This window comes from Malaclemys terrapin, chromosome 1 (assembly GCF_027887155.1).
Source record: "Malaclemys terrapin pileata isolate rMalTer1 chromosome 1, rMalTer1.hap1, whole genome shotgun sequence".
Classification (NCBI taxonomy): Eukaryota; Metazoa; Chordata; order Testudines; family Emydidae; genus Malaclemys; species Malaclemys terrapin.
In genome coordinates this window covers 179,109,085-179,122,053 of record NC_071505.1, presented here as the reverse complement: position 1 = coordinate 179,122,053, position 12,969 = coordinate 179,109,085, and the positions used below count along the sequence as shown (strand labels likewise).

Sequence of the window (12,969 nt, the reverse complement as noted above, 5' to 3'; positions counted from 1 at the left end):
TGTTAAATTTATCAGTTAATTCCAAAACCTCCTCTAGTAACACTTCAATCTGTGACAGTTCCTCAGATTTGGGAATCTCCCTAACATCCTCAGCCATGAAGACTGAAGCAAAGAATCCATTTAGTTTCTCCGCAATGACTTTATCGTCTTTAAGCGCTCCTTTTGTATCTCGATCATCAAGGGGCCCCACTGGTTGTTTAGCAGGCTTCCTGCTTCTGATATACTTAAAAAACATTTTGTTATTACCTTTGGAGTTTTTGGCTAGCCGTTCTTCAAACTCCTCTTTGACTTTTCTTATTACATTCTTGCACTTAATTTGGCAGCGTTTATGCTCCTTTCTATTTGCCTCACTAGGATTTGACTTCCACTTTTTAAAGGAAGTCTTTTTATCTCTCACTGCTTCTTTTACATGGTTGTTAAGCCATGGTGGCTCTTTTTTAGTTCTTTTACTGTGTTTCTTAATTTGGGGTATACATTGAAGTTGGGCCTCTATTATGGTGTCTTTAAAAAGTGCCCATGCAGCTTGCAGAGATTTCACTTTAGTCACTGTACTTTTTAACTTCTGTTTAACTAACCCCCTCATTTTTGTGTAGTTCCCCCTTTTGAAATTAAATGCCACAGTGTTGGGCTGTTGAGATGTTCTTCCCACCACAGGGATGTTGAATTCTATTGTATTATGGTCACTATTTCCAAGCAGTCCTGTTATAGTTACCTCTTGGACCAGCTCCTGCACTCCACTCAGGACTAAATCTAGAGTTGCTTCTCCCCTTGTGGGTTCCCGTACCAGCTGCTCCATGAAGCAGTCATTTAAAGTATCGAGAAATTTTGTCTCTGCATTTCGTCCTGAAGTGAAATGTTCCCAGTCAATATGGGGATAATTGAAATCCCCCTCTATTATTGGGTTCTTAATTTTGATAGCCTCTCTAATTTCCCTTAGCATTTCATCATCACTATCACCGTCCTGGTCAGGTGGTCTATAATAGATCCCTAATGTTATATTCTTATTAGAGCATGAAATTTCTATCCATAGAGATTCTATGGAACATGTGGATCCACTTAAGATTTTTACTTCATTGGATTCTACATTTTCTTTCACAAAACAAAAATGAGAAAAATAGCTGATCAAGAAGAAGCTAGGAGATTTTTGGGATAATCTTACACATCTGCTGTCAACATCAGGTTTCACCATTTAAAGAGAAAGCATAATAAACATGGTGAGCTTATTCTGTTAATTAAGGAATATATAACCCCTTTGTAAGGTATTATTCATAACAACTGGGAGCACAGTTCCTTAAGTAAGGAAAGATTCTATGATTTCTATTGTCTAGTCATTAAGGGCTAAATTATGGCTTAGGGGAGAAAACAAATAGCTGTGCTCAAGCACTTGCTTCTGATGGTAGGGGGCAGGGCTACCTGTCTGGTCACCCTAGAACCACTGCCCTACACTGTAACAAACAATTGATGTCACTCTGCTGGTTTTCAGACCTTAGCTGATGCAGCTTAGGGCTGCACTCTACTCTTTTCAAGGTTATTCCCCTTCTCACTTTGTCGTATTTTACCCCTCAATTTCTGGTCTAAGTATTTTTAAGCATTTATTTACTGACCAGATGCCCAATTAACCATGTTTTATTTATTTTTATTGCTTTGTGCAAACTTTAAATAAGATAACACTGGTATTTCCAGGTCACTGGAAATTTAACACAAACAAACTTTTCTTTCTCATGAGTTCATTCTTTTTGGTCACATGTTTTGGACCTATCACTTGTGCTAAAATCCAAACTCAGTTTAAAACCACAGTTCACATGTGAGCCTGTATTCCTATAAGAAGGTCTAATATCGCTCCTCATTGATTAACCTCGATAGTTTCCTGTGATAATTAACTTAAATGTGATTGGGAAAAATAAGAATTATTATTAGACAAAAGTGATTTAGTAATTTAGGAAAGTGAGTTCTTTCAGGGACAGGAATTTGTGTGAAGTCCAGAACTTGGCATTTTCTATACTGAACGAAAAAAAAATAAAAATAAAAAAAGCATTGCTAGACAGAGTGACAGATTTAAATTCTGATGTGCTGTGAAACACCAGCATGCCTTAGGTACATAGGCACTAACTCCGTGAGTGCTAAAAAAGTTAGCAGGTGTTAGCACCCACCGGCAACCAGCTCCCTTCCTCCCCCTAGCACTTCCCCTCCCTGCTGGCAGTCCCATTGATCAACTTCTCCCCCTCCCTCCCAGCACTTCCTACCCACCATGGATCAGCTGTTCCGTGCCCTGCAGGAAGCACTGAGAGGGAGCGGGAGGAGAGGGGATGGGGCATGCTCAGGGGAGGGGGCAGAAAGAGGCATGGAAGAGGGACAGGGGTGCGGCCTTAGGGGAAGGGGTGGAGTGAGAGTGGGAAGAGGGGGGTTGGTGTCTTGAGGGAAGGGGTGGAGTGGGGGCAAAGCCTGGGGTATAGGGAGGGGGGTCGAGCACCCCCTCCTGGATAGAGAGGAAGTTGGTGCCTATGCTTAGGTAGTCCAAAATGATATCCTCCGTGCATGACATTGCTCATAGGAGATCATGCTGTATAGAAGACTCCATGTTCTTCTACAAAATAGCATCCTCCTTGAGGATCAGAAGGAATTGTCCTATGGGCCACATGCAGCCCACGGGCCATCAGTTGGACAACATACAGTTGGTTGGGCATGCAATGAATGTCTTGCATACATTGATCGGATGCCACTGATTTCTAGGGAGTGTGCCTTCCTACCATTTCTTTTTAGCCCATGGATCAGACAGTAGAGAGCTGATGTTAACATCACCATCTTTGCTTTTGTTTTTCTTCTTATAGTCAGATATATTTTAGTGGCAAAGATGTAAAGAACTGCTGCTGCTAGTAAAAAAAAATACTTTGCAACATCTAAAAGAATAGGATCTCAGCTATCCAATGGTATTAAATATTAATCTCCAAAACAATCAGTTCATGAGAGAGGGTTAAATTTATTGCACAGTGAAATGTGTTAATTTGGAATTTACTCCTGTGTTGCTCAGAGCAGAATTTGGCCCAAAATTTGTTCAGCAGCATACTGATTTAACAGCCTATGAATATATACAGTATAATAACTTTTGTTACTCTCTGTGCAGCCAGAACAAGATCAGGGACTAATTCTCAGGTTTAGAGCTTAATAAATATTACTTAAGTAAACTTCCCAACAGTAAAGTGCAGTACAGTGTACTTGGGAATGAGATTAAAGATCATCTAGGTATAGCTCCCAAAACTAAAAGAACACTTTGCTGCAGTTTTCAGTAACAGTGTTAATATGGATGATGTGCATGAAGGCAGTGTGGCTGATGGTGGAAGAAAAACATAAAGAGCTTAATGTGCTCAAATCAAGGGGACTGGATAATTTCCATCCCAGAATACTGAGAGAACTGGCACATGACATGAGATTGCTAGTCCAGTAGCAAGGATTTTTAATACATCTAACTACTTGGGGGTAGTACCGTATGACTAGAAGGAGGATAGTCTGTAAAAGAAACTTACTGGAACATCTCTCAGGGTGAGATTTCATCTATAATCACTTTCTTACTGTATTAGGTTTAGACTTGCATGTTTTATTTTATTTTGCTTGGTAATTCACTTTGTTCTGTCTGTTATTATTTGGAACCACTTAAATCCTACTTTTTGGATTTAATAAAATCACTTTTTACTTATTAATTAACCCAAAGTATGTATTAATACCTGGGGGGGGGGGGGGAAACAGCTGTGCATATCTCTCTATCAGTGTTCTAGAGGGCGAACAATTTATGAGTTTATCCTGCATAAGCTTTATACAAGGGGAAATGGATTTATTTGGAGTTTGGACCCCATTGGGAGCTGGGCATCTGAGTGTTGGAAACAGGAACACTTCTTATGCTGTTTTCAGTTAAACCTGCAGCTTTTGGGGGACATTGTTCAGACCTGGTTTTGAGTTTGTAGTAGGCTAGCATGTCTGGCTCAAACCAGGCAGGGCACTGAAGTCCCAAGCTGCCAGGGAAAATGGGCTTAGAGGTAGTCTCAGCACATCAGTTGGCAGTCCCAAGGTGGTTTCTGTGATCCAACCCATTATAGTGGCATAGTCGGCAGGATCTGTGCACAGCTGATTGCTCTGAGATACTGGTAATGATTTTAAGTGAGTTTTGGGTGTGGTGGCTGGAGAACAGACAAAGTGGTTACTGGTTTGTTATTTTCTGTTTGCTTATTTTGGGTAAGGGAAGTAGGGACAGAAAGATAAGCAAAATAAGTAAGAATGACAATCAGAAGAAGCTAGAGTTGTATAGGTTGCAAATTGCCCAGAAAGGCTAAACACTGGATGCTGGAAAAGTCTCTGTTAACTAAGAAGCCCCTGAGCTGAGTGCATCCCAGTTTCAGTGAACAGCAGAGGGGTGTGGCCCAGCACAAGAGAGCAGAAAAATGACTACCAGTGAGGCAGCTACTAATTAGAGCTGGCCAGACTGGAAGCAGAAGAGAAGGCAAAGGACCGTGTGTTTCAATTGAAACTCAAAGAAGCAGAGGCAGCCAGGGAGGAAGCTGCCCACAAAAGAGCCTTGGAGTTAAGAGACAGAGAAATACAGGCCCAGATTGAGGCCCAGAGGCATTGTCAATCCAGAGGAGGATCGGAATATTACACAGGGAGATCTGGATGCCCTTGAAGACTGGAGTGACAAAAATGGGATGAAATTCAATAGTACAAAGTACAAGGTCATGCACTTAGGGTCTAATCATAAGAATTTCTGCTACAAGCTGGGGGCTTATCAGTTGGAAGCGACAGAGGAGGAGAGAAACCTTGTTTCTGACGGTAGGGGGCAGGGTTCAGCAGCCCTGGGGCTCACTTTTGGTTTATGTCTTAGGTTCATAAACACTCATGCTTCAGGGTTTCAACCCGTCATCTGCAGGAATCAGGGATAGCTGTGGCTGGAGATGGGACATTGGACTGGGATAGACAGTGCTCTGAGTTGGCACCGGGCATTCTCTCTCTCAAAGGCTTATCTAGCCGGTTCTTGCTCAGATTCTCAGGGTCTAGCTGATTGCCGTACGTGGGGTTAGGAAGGAATTTTCCAGCAGGCCAGATTGGCAGTGACCATGGGTTTTTGTTTTGCCTTCTTCTGCAGCATGTGGTTGTAGGTCATATGCCAGGGTTATCTGGGTATATCTCCCTTAATCACTTCCCTGCCATTGCAGGGGCCTTGGGCATTGGTGCATCCTGGTCCCTCCTATTCTCTGCCTGTGGCACATAATAGTCTAGTCTCCTGCGGCTTGTAATACTTTGGTGTGGGTGCTGGGTGGTGTTAGTGGCCTACGCCATAAAGGAGGTCAGATTAGATGATCTGTTGGCCCCTTCTGGCTTTAAACTTCATGACAACTCACTATGGGTATTATTATACTCATTTTATATGTGTGTGAAGTAAAGCTGAGAAGTTAAGCCTAGTTCACACAGCAACTATATGGCAGAGGTGGACACATAAACCAAGAATTCTGGCTCTAACCACGAAACATGAAGTCAGGCAGGGAAATACATTGTTTAATACTGTTTGTTAGTCATCAGCCACTAGACCTCTTTACTGAGGGCATGTCTTTGGGAAATTGGTATGTCTTAGGACTGTGGCAATGTACACTACAGGGGTGTGAATTCTAAAGAGCACTGACTGGCCTGTGTAGACCTTAAGAGGTGCACACTAACAGTTCCCTAGCATGCTGTAATGTAGTACTGTTTCAAACTTTAGATTTATGTTTACATAGCAAAAGCTGTGCACAGACTAGCTTATCAGAGCTGGCTTGAGTACAGCTAGCTCAGGTAACAGTAGCAATGAAGATAGCACAGTGTGGGTTTCAGCAATGGATAGTACAAGTCTGACACTGATCCTGGGTACTTACTTGGCTTGCTAGTCTGCTCCGAAGCCCACCCTGCACTGACTTAACTGTTATTGCTACCTAGACTACCTGGATTCAAAGGAGCTCAGGCAGGTTAGCCACTGCACAACTTTGGCTGTGTAGACACACCCTTGCATTTATTTAGCATTTTTATATGAAGCTATTAAAGCATTTTACCAAATATTATTTGGTTTTTCAAAACACCCCTCTCAGATAAGTAAATATCATTACACACAGTATGAAAATGGGCAAACTGAGGAATAGATAGACAAAATGATTTACCCAGTGAAGCTTAATGAGTAAATGGCAAAACCAAGAATAGAATCCAGTTGTCCTAATGTCTGGCCTCCTGTTCTAACCACTACATATCATTCCATACAGTTTTGAACTCTTGAATGTGTTTTGGTTGTCATCCTGCAACATTTCAATCATTGATGAAAGATTAAAAGATAACTCAAGATGACACTCACCACTTAAACCTGCCTAACAGGAAGAGTGAATTCAGGTCATGCAGAAAAAGGAAGAAATGCTTTTCATAGTTTCATAGAATATAAGGCTAGAAGAGACCATTAGATCATCTCTGACCTATATATCAGAAGCTGTTAATTTTCACCTGGATAGCCCTATATTAAACACAATAGCTTCACACAAAAGCATTTCAATCCTCATGAGACTAAACTATGTGCCACAGGGAGAGAACAGGAGAGACTTAGGGCAGGTCTACACCAGAAACTTGCATCGGCACAGCTGCACCGATGCAGCTGTGCCACTGTAGCACTTCTGGTGAAGATGCTCTAAGCCAGGGGTGGGCAAACTTTTTGGCCTGAGGGCCGCATCAGGTTTTGGAAATTGTATGGAGGGCCGGTTAGGGGAGGGGATTGTGGCCCGCCCCCCCCCATCTGCTCTGCCTTGGGACTCCTGCCCCATCCAACCCCTCCTGTTCCCTGATGTCCCCCCCACCCCCCAAAACGCCTGCCCCATCCACCCCTACCCCGCTCCCTGTCCCTTGACCGCCCCCGGACCCCTGCACCTGACTGCCCCACGCACCCCATCCAACCCCTCCTCTCATTCCTGATGCCCCCTCAAGGACCCTTGCCCCATCCAACCACCCCTTCTCCCTGACTGCCCCTGGAACCCCTGCCCCATCCACCCCCCCCACTCCCTGTCCCCTGACTGCCCCCAGGTGCCCCATCCAACACCCCTCCTTCTTGACTGCCCCCCCCGGACCCCTGCTCCCATTCAACCCCCGTTCTCCCCCCGACCCCATCCACCCCAGCCTCTTCCCCCTGACCACCACGCTGAACTCCCCTGCCCTCTATCCAACCCCCCCACTCCCTGCCCCCTTACTCGGAGCACCGGTGGCTGTTGGCACTACAGCTGTGCCGCCCGGCTGGAGCCAGGCCACGCTGCCACTGCCACCACCATGCAGCTCAGAGCACTGGGTCAGGCCCAGCTCTGCAGCTGCGCTGCTCCAGGAACTCACAACCCCGCCACCCAGAGCATTGCGCCGGCAGCGGGGCGAGCTGAGGCTGTGGGAGAGCGGGGACAGCAGGGGAGGGGCTGGGAGCTAGCCTCCCAGGCCAGGAGCTCAGGGGCTGGGCAGGACGGTCCTGCGGGCCGTAGTTTGCCCACTTCTGATCTAAGCTGATGAGAGAGAGCGCTCCCATGAGCTTAAAAACTCCACCTTTACAAGAGGTGGTAGCTATGTTGGTGAGAGAAGCTCTGACATTGCACTGTCTACACAGAGGGTTATGATTATGTGCTCCAAGTAGATGTTGAACAGTGTGGGCAAAAGAAGGCAGCCTTGCCCGACTCCAGCAGCGGTGCGAAACCACTCTCTATTGTGACATTGACAAGAACTGCACTGCTGGCCTTGGCATACAGTTGTTTAATGGTAAGAATAAGTTTACGACCAATATTGTACTTCTTCATGGTTGCCCAGAGAGCTTCATGCCATACTCTGTCAAACGCCTTCTTGAAGTCAACAAAGACGTGGTAGATGTGCTGCTGGTATTATAAGTACTTCTCACATAGAACACAAAGGTTGAAAATCTATTCTGTGGTACTTTTTCCAGCACGAAAGCCAGCCTGTTCTTCAGCAATGATATTTTCCATTTGCGGCTTCAGTCTGTTCAATATGACTTTCAACATCACTTTGCTGGGTTGGCTAATTAAGCTTATGGTCTGGTAATTTTGACACAATTGCAGGTTGCCTTTCTTTGCCAGAGTGATGATTAGTGACTGTGTCCACATGGAGGGCCACTCACCAGTCTGCCAGATCTTGTTGCAGATCTTGGTGAGTACATCTATTACTATTTTTCCTCTGAATGTCATCAGTTCAGCTGGGATGTTGTCAATACCTGTAGCCTTTCCGTTCTTGAGTGATTTCATTTTCATGTAGTATTGGAAAGTCATCCTCCTCTGTTGAATCTGGGCTGTCTAAGACACTAGGATCTCCATTTGTCTGGTGGTTGTATAGATCAGAGCAGTAGTTTGTCCACCATATTGATGGGTGATGTTACTAGGTAATGAAAAAGTCTTCAACAGAAATTTGGTAAAGGTATGTTTCATATTATCTCTTCTCACCTCTGCTTGGTTCCAAGAGAAAGGAATAACTCACCTTCCCTGAAAAGCACAAAGTATTTTACTTTAGCTATCCTAATTTCAGGTGTCATTGTAATACAATAGAATACAATGCAATGCCATGGCAAACACCTGCTACCAGGTACATTGCTCACTACAGTGAGTAGGCCCAGGACCAAGCACTGTGCCTCATAGCAAGTGTTTGCAGGTCCTGGCCCTTATTTATTGTGTGACAGCATCATTCACAAAAAGCCTCATAGAACTCCTCACAAATGGCTGGAGTTGGCCAGTAAAACTAAATTCTTCAGACTGCAATACAGATATCTTCAGGTAACTTTTGGAAGGCAGAGGTGAAAGCTTGGGAGATTTTAGAAGCCAAAGAGACTAAAGGATCAAATTTCACTAACAGATTAAAGAAGTCTTAAAAGGCTGTTTAAAAAAAAAAATCACAAAAAAGTGAAATATGCCCAGGCATGAGCATGCAGTTTTCCCCTGTAAAGCTACCATCAGTAGTGGAAGAGGCTCACATTTGAGCCTGGATCAAATTTTTCACTAGAAAAATCTCAGTGAATACTTGAAAAGTGAAAATTAGCTCTTTCCCACAACTCTATTTACTGACACATGGCACTGTCTGCAGCCGATAGCCCTTACAGCCTGCGCCAAACACCTTTTGGTACATTCTGCACAGATTTCTTACAGAAGATAGTTAAATATAATTAGTAGGATCCTTAATAATGCAACTGCTTTCAGCTGCAATAGGTTAGAAGCACTTTCTGATTATCTAGTAAATGATTCAATTGTAATTTGAATGGTCATGAACAAGCTTCATTTCTCAGCTCAGAACCAAAGGGCATGTGCTCTGAGCATCTTTTTTGTTGTCCATACGGAGAATTATTGGGTCCAATTGTTAAAAACAAATGACAGGTGGTAAACCCTCCATGCCATCTGACAGTGCAATTATCTCACTCTCTTGCATCCGTAATCTTCTACATTCAATGTAATTGATTATAGTTTTAATTTGTTTTTCAGCCTGCAGTTGAACACATGCTTGTATCTGCATCTTTATTAAAGAGACAAAGTAATCTCCTGTAGCTGATGCTGCATTTCCCATGTTATTCACCTACACAATCCAAAGTCGTCGGGATAGTTTATATATTAGGATCAATAAGAAAAGTAAGCTTCTTAAAGCACTGGCAGAATGCCACTTCCTCCAGCCTCCCAAATCCAAATGTAAGCAATTTATCACTACATTTATTCTGAGAGGAAAAGCCATGGCTCACAGCCTTATTTACAACACAGTTAACCACCTTTACAATTAACCAAGTTGGAGAACCCCCCTCACAGCTAATCAGCTACCTTGTATTAAATATATTACATGCCATTAACCTTGTCAGTTAGTAGATCTCTTTCAACTCTGAATACTGCCCCTGTCTAGAAAGGTACTGATCCAAATGCTCTCACAGGCATGTATCTGACAGTTTTCTCATTCTCCTCAAAACATCTAGATACTTTATAAAAAAAATAGAAATTATACATATTTCAGCCCCTAACCCAATCTCCCAGTTCAGGAAAGCATTTAAGCACATGCTCAACTTGCTTGTGCTTAAGTCCCATTATCTTCAATGTGACTTAACCGTATGCTTAAGTGCTCTTCTGAATATAGATGCTTTCCTCAAAGGAAATGATTCAAGTCTTTTTACTGTGCAGAAATGGGGAATGACACCCCTCTGCATCATGGCTCTTCTAAAGATCCCTACATTACTGACATAACTGATAACCTATTCTATGATTATGCATCTCTTGAACTAGTGTCGATCCCTTTTAAACAATAGCTTCTCATGTGAATAACTGACTTTTTTTTTAATATTTATGCTTCAGTAGGGCCCAGTCAGGACTGGGGTGCCATTTTGTTAGGTGTTGTGTAAACGCTCACAGAGTCCCTCCCTGCCCTGAAATGTTTTACCATCTTTGGGTATGTCTACACTATGAAATTAAGTCAATTTTATAGAAGTCGATATTTAGAAACCGATTTTATACAGTCGATTACGTATGTCCACACTAAGCGCATTAAGTCAGCGGAGTGCATCCTCACTACCATGGCTAGCATTGATCTACGGAGCGGTGCACTGTGGGTAGCTATCCCACAGTCCCCGCAGTCTCTGTTGCCCATTGGAATTCTGGGTTAAGCTCCCAATGCCTGATGGGGCAAAAACATTGTCGCGGGTGATTTTGGGTACATGTCGTCAGGCCCCCCTCCCTCCATGAAAGCAATGGCAGACAATCATTTTGTGCCTTTTTTCCTGGGTTACCTGTGCAGACACCATACCATGGCAAGCATGGAGCCCGCTCAACTCACCATCACCGTACATCTCCTGGGTGCTGCTGGCAGATGCGGTACTGCAGTGATACACAGCAGCAGCTCCTTGCCTTCATGGCAGATGGTGCAGTAGGACTGATAGCCGTTGTACGTCTCCTAGGTGCTCCTGGCAGACCTCAGAGAGGTCAATCAGGGGCGCCTGGACAGACATGGCTATCCTCCTCTTAGAGCACTGAATGGGAGCCAGAGGCTCCTGGTCATTCTCTTCTTTAAGTTTCGTCTAATGGAGATTTAGTCCTGCCTGGAATATCATGCAAGCTGGAGGCTTCTGCCTCAGGCTGCTCTCCCAGCCGGCAGCATCACATGGTCGCACCTACCCCAGCCTACCCCTTGCTCCCCTGGCTCATGAAGCCTGGTCAGTAGTAAGGAGCAGTTCAACTATAGGCTGAGCAAGTGCAGAATGGTGGTAGAATGTGCATTTGGATGTTTAAAAGCTTTGCTGACTAGGTCAGACCTCAGCGCAACCAACATTTCCATTGTTATTACTGCTTGCTGTGTGCTCCATAATATCTGTGAGAATAAGGGGTAGATGTTTATGGCGGGGTGGGAGGTTGAGGCAAATCGTCTGGCATCCGATTTTGAGCAGCCAGACACCAGGGTGATTTTCTCATCTGAAAGTTCTGCAGCCACTGCTCGTCATCCCAGACTTGCATGACGATGTGATCCCACCACTCAGTGCTTGTTTCCCAAGCCCAAAAGCGGCGTTCCACGTGGTGAGCATGTCCATGAATGCCACAAGCAATCTCGTGTCATATGCGTTATGCAAGTCGACATCATCGTTGGACTCCTCACTGTCAGTTTGTAGCTTAAGGAGTAACTCGACTGCCAAATGTGACGTGCTGGCAAGACCCATCAGCATATTCCTCAGCACTTCAGTCTCCATTCCCGCAGGCCAAAAGAGAAGACAGAGCGTGCAGTACAAAAAACGTTGAAAGATGGCGCCAAATGTGGACAGAAGCACAGGGATTGCTGGGATGTGAAGCGATGCATCACGGGGCGTTGGGACAGGACCCAGAATACCCTGCACCCCCCACCTCCTTCCCACAAGCCACTGCACCAGGATAGGAGGAGGTTCTCTGTGGCTGCCCATAATGCACCACTCCCAATGCCACTGCAGGTGTCTCAAATGTGGACACGCCAGTGCGCTTGCAGCTGACAGTGTGAACACACTGCAGTGCTTTCTCTACTGCGCGGTCCGAGGGCTTGTTTAACCCACAGCATTCTACATCTGCAAGTGTAGCCATGCCTTTAGTATTAAGGTCCTTATACTGGTGTAGCTATTCCCATACAGGAAGGGGAATAAGTTGTACTGGTATAAGTCACTTTTATATCGGTGTGTCTTGGCAAGGAGACTGGGACTGAAACAAGGACGAGGAACCAGTGGGACAGGGGAGATAGGACTAGCACAGCAACAAGCAAGAGAGGACAGGCAGTGGCGTAGCCAGGTTCTAAGAGGAGGGGGAGCAAACATAAAAAAGGCGCCCCCCCCTTAGCTCCTCCTCTGGCCATGCCCCCCTTGGCTCCTCCTCCGGCCGCTCCATGCCCCCCCTCATGGCTTCTCTGTCCCTGCCGTGCCACCCCCGTAGCTCCCCCCCCCTTGCAATGGAGTTTACTCCCCTCACTCCTATGGCCGCCAGCCTGTGCCCCCCCTTGCTCCTCTGGCCGTGCCCCCCCCCTCCGGCCGCGCCCACTGCCCCCTCATGGCGGCCGGCCGCGCTGCGGACCGCCAGCCTGCGCCCCCCCTCACTCCTCCGGCCGCTTTTGGAAAGGCGGGGAAAGCGGCTACTTACCCTGCACCCCACTAGCTACGCTACTGAGGACAGGATCAAAAGGGGTGAGACTTGGGAGAGCAGGGACCGAAGGTTTTGTGACCACTGGAGCTCATTGTTCCTCTGGTGTCAGCAAATAGCTTTGAAACCCACTGGTGAAGTGCGTCTCTCACCCCTTGTGGTTGTTTCCACGCAACCTTAATTCTTCTTCCTTGTGTCTCCATCCTGTGCACTGAATAAAGCATGGGTCCTGTGGAAAAAGTAGCAGACAGTCATGTAATTAGGACTCTATCCATAAGGCATAAACGCAAGGGAGTGGAATGCAGATTGCACAAGCAGCCTTAATTCTGGC

General features: G+C 45.3%; 1 long non-coding RNA gene across 1 annotated transcript in view; it reads left to right on the top strand.

Moving 5' to 3' along the window:
• LOC128847739 (uncharacterized) overlaps nucleotides 1-12,969 on the top strand; it is a 113,545-nt gene that overhangs the window by 47,138 nt on the left and 53,438 nt on the right. The window contains exon 3 of the long non-coding RNA XR_008446942.1: nucleotides 8,097-8,184. This is a non-coding gene — a long non-coding RNA (uncharacterized LOC128847739). The remainder of the gene's footprint in view (nucleotides 1-8,096; nucleotides 8,185-12,969) is intronic.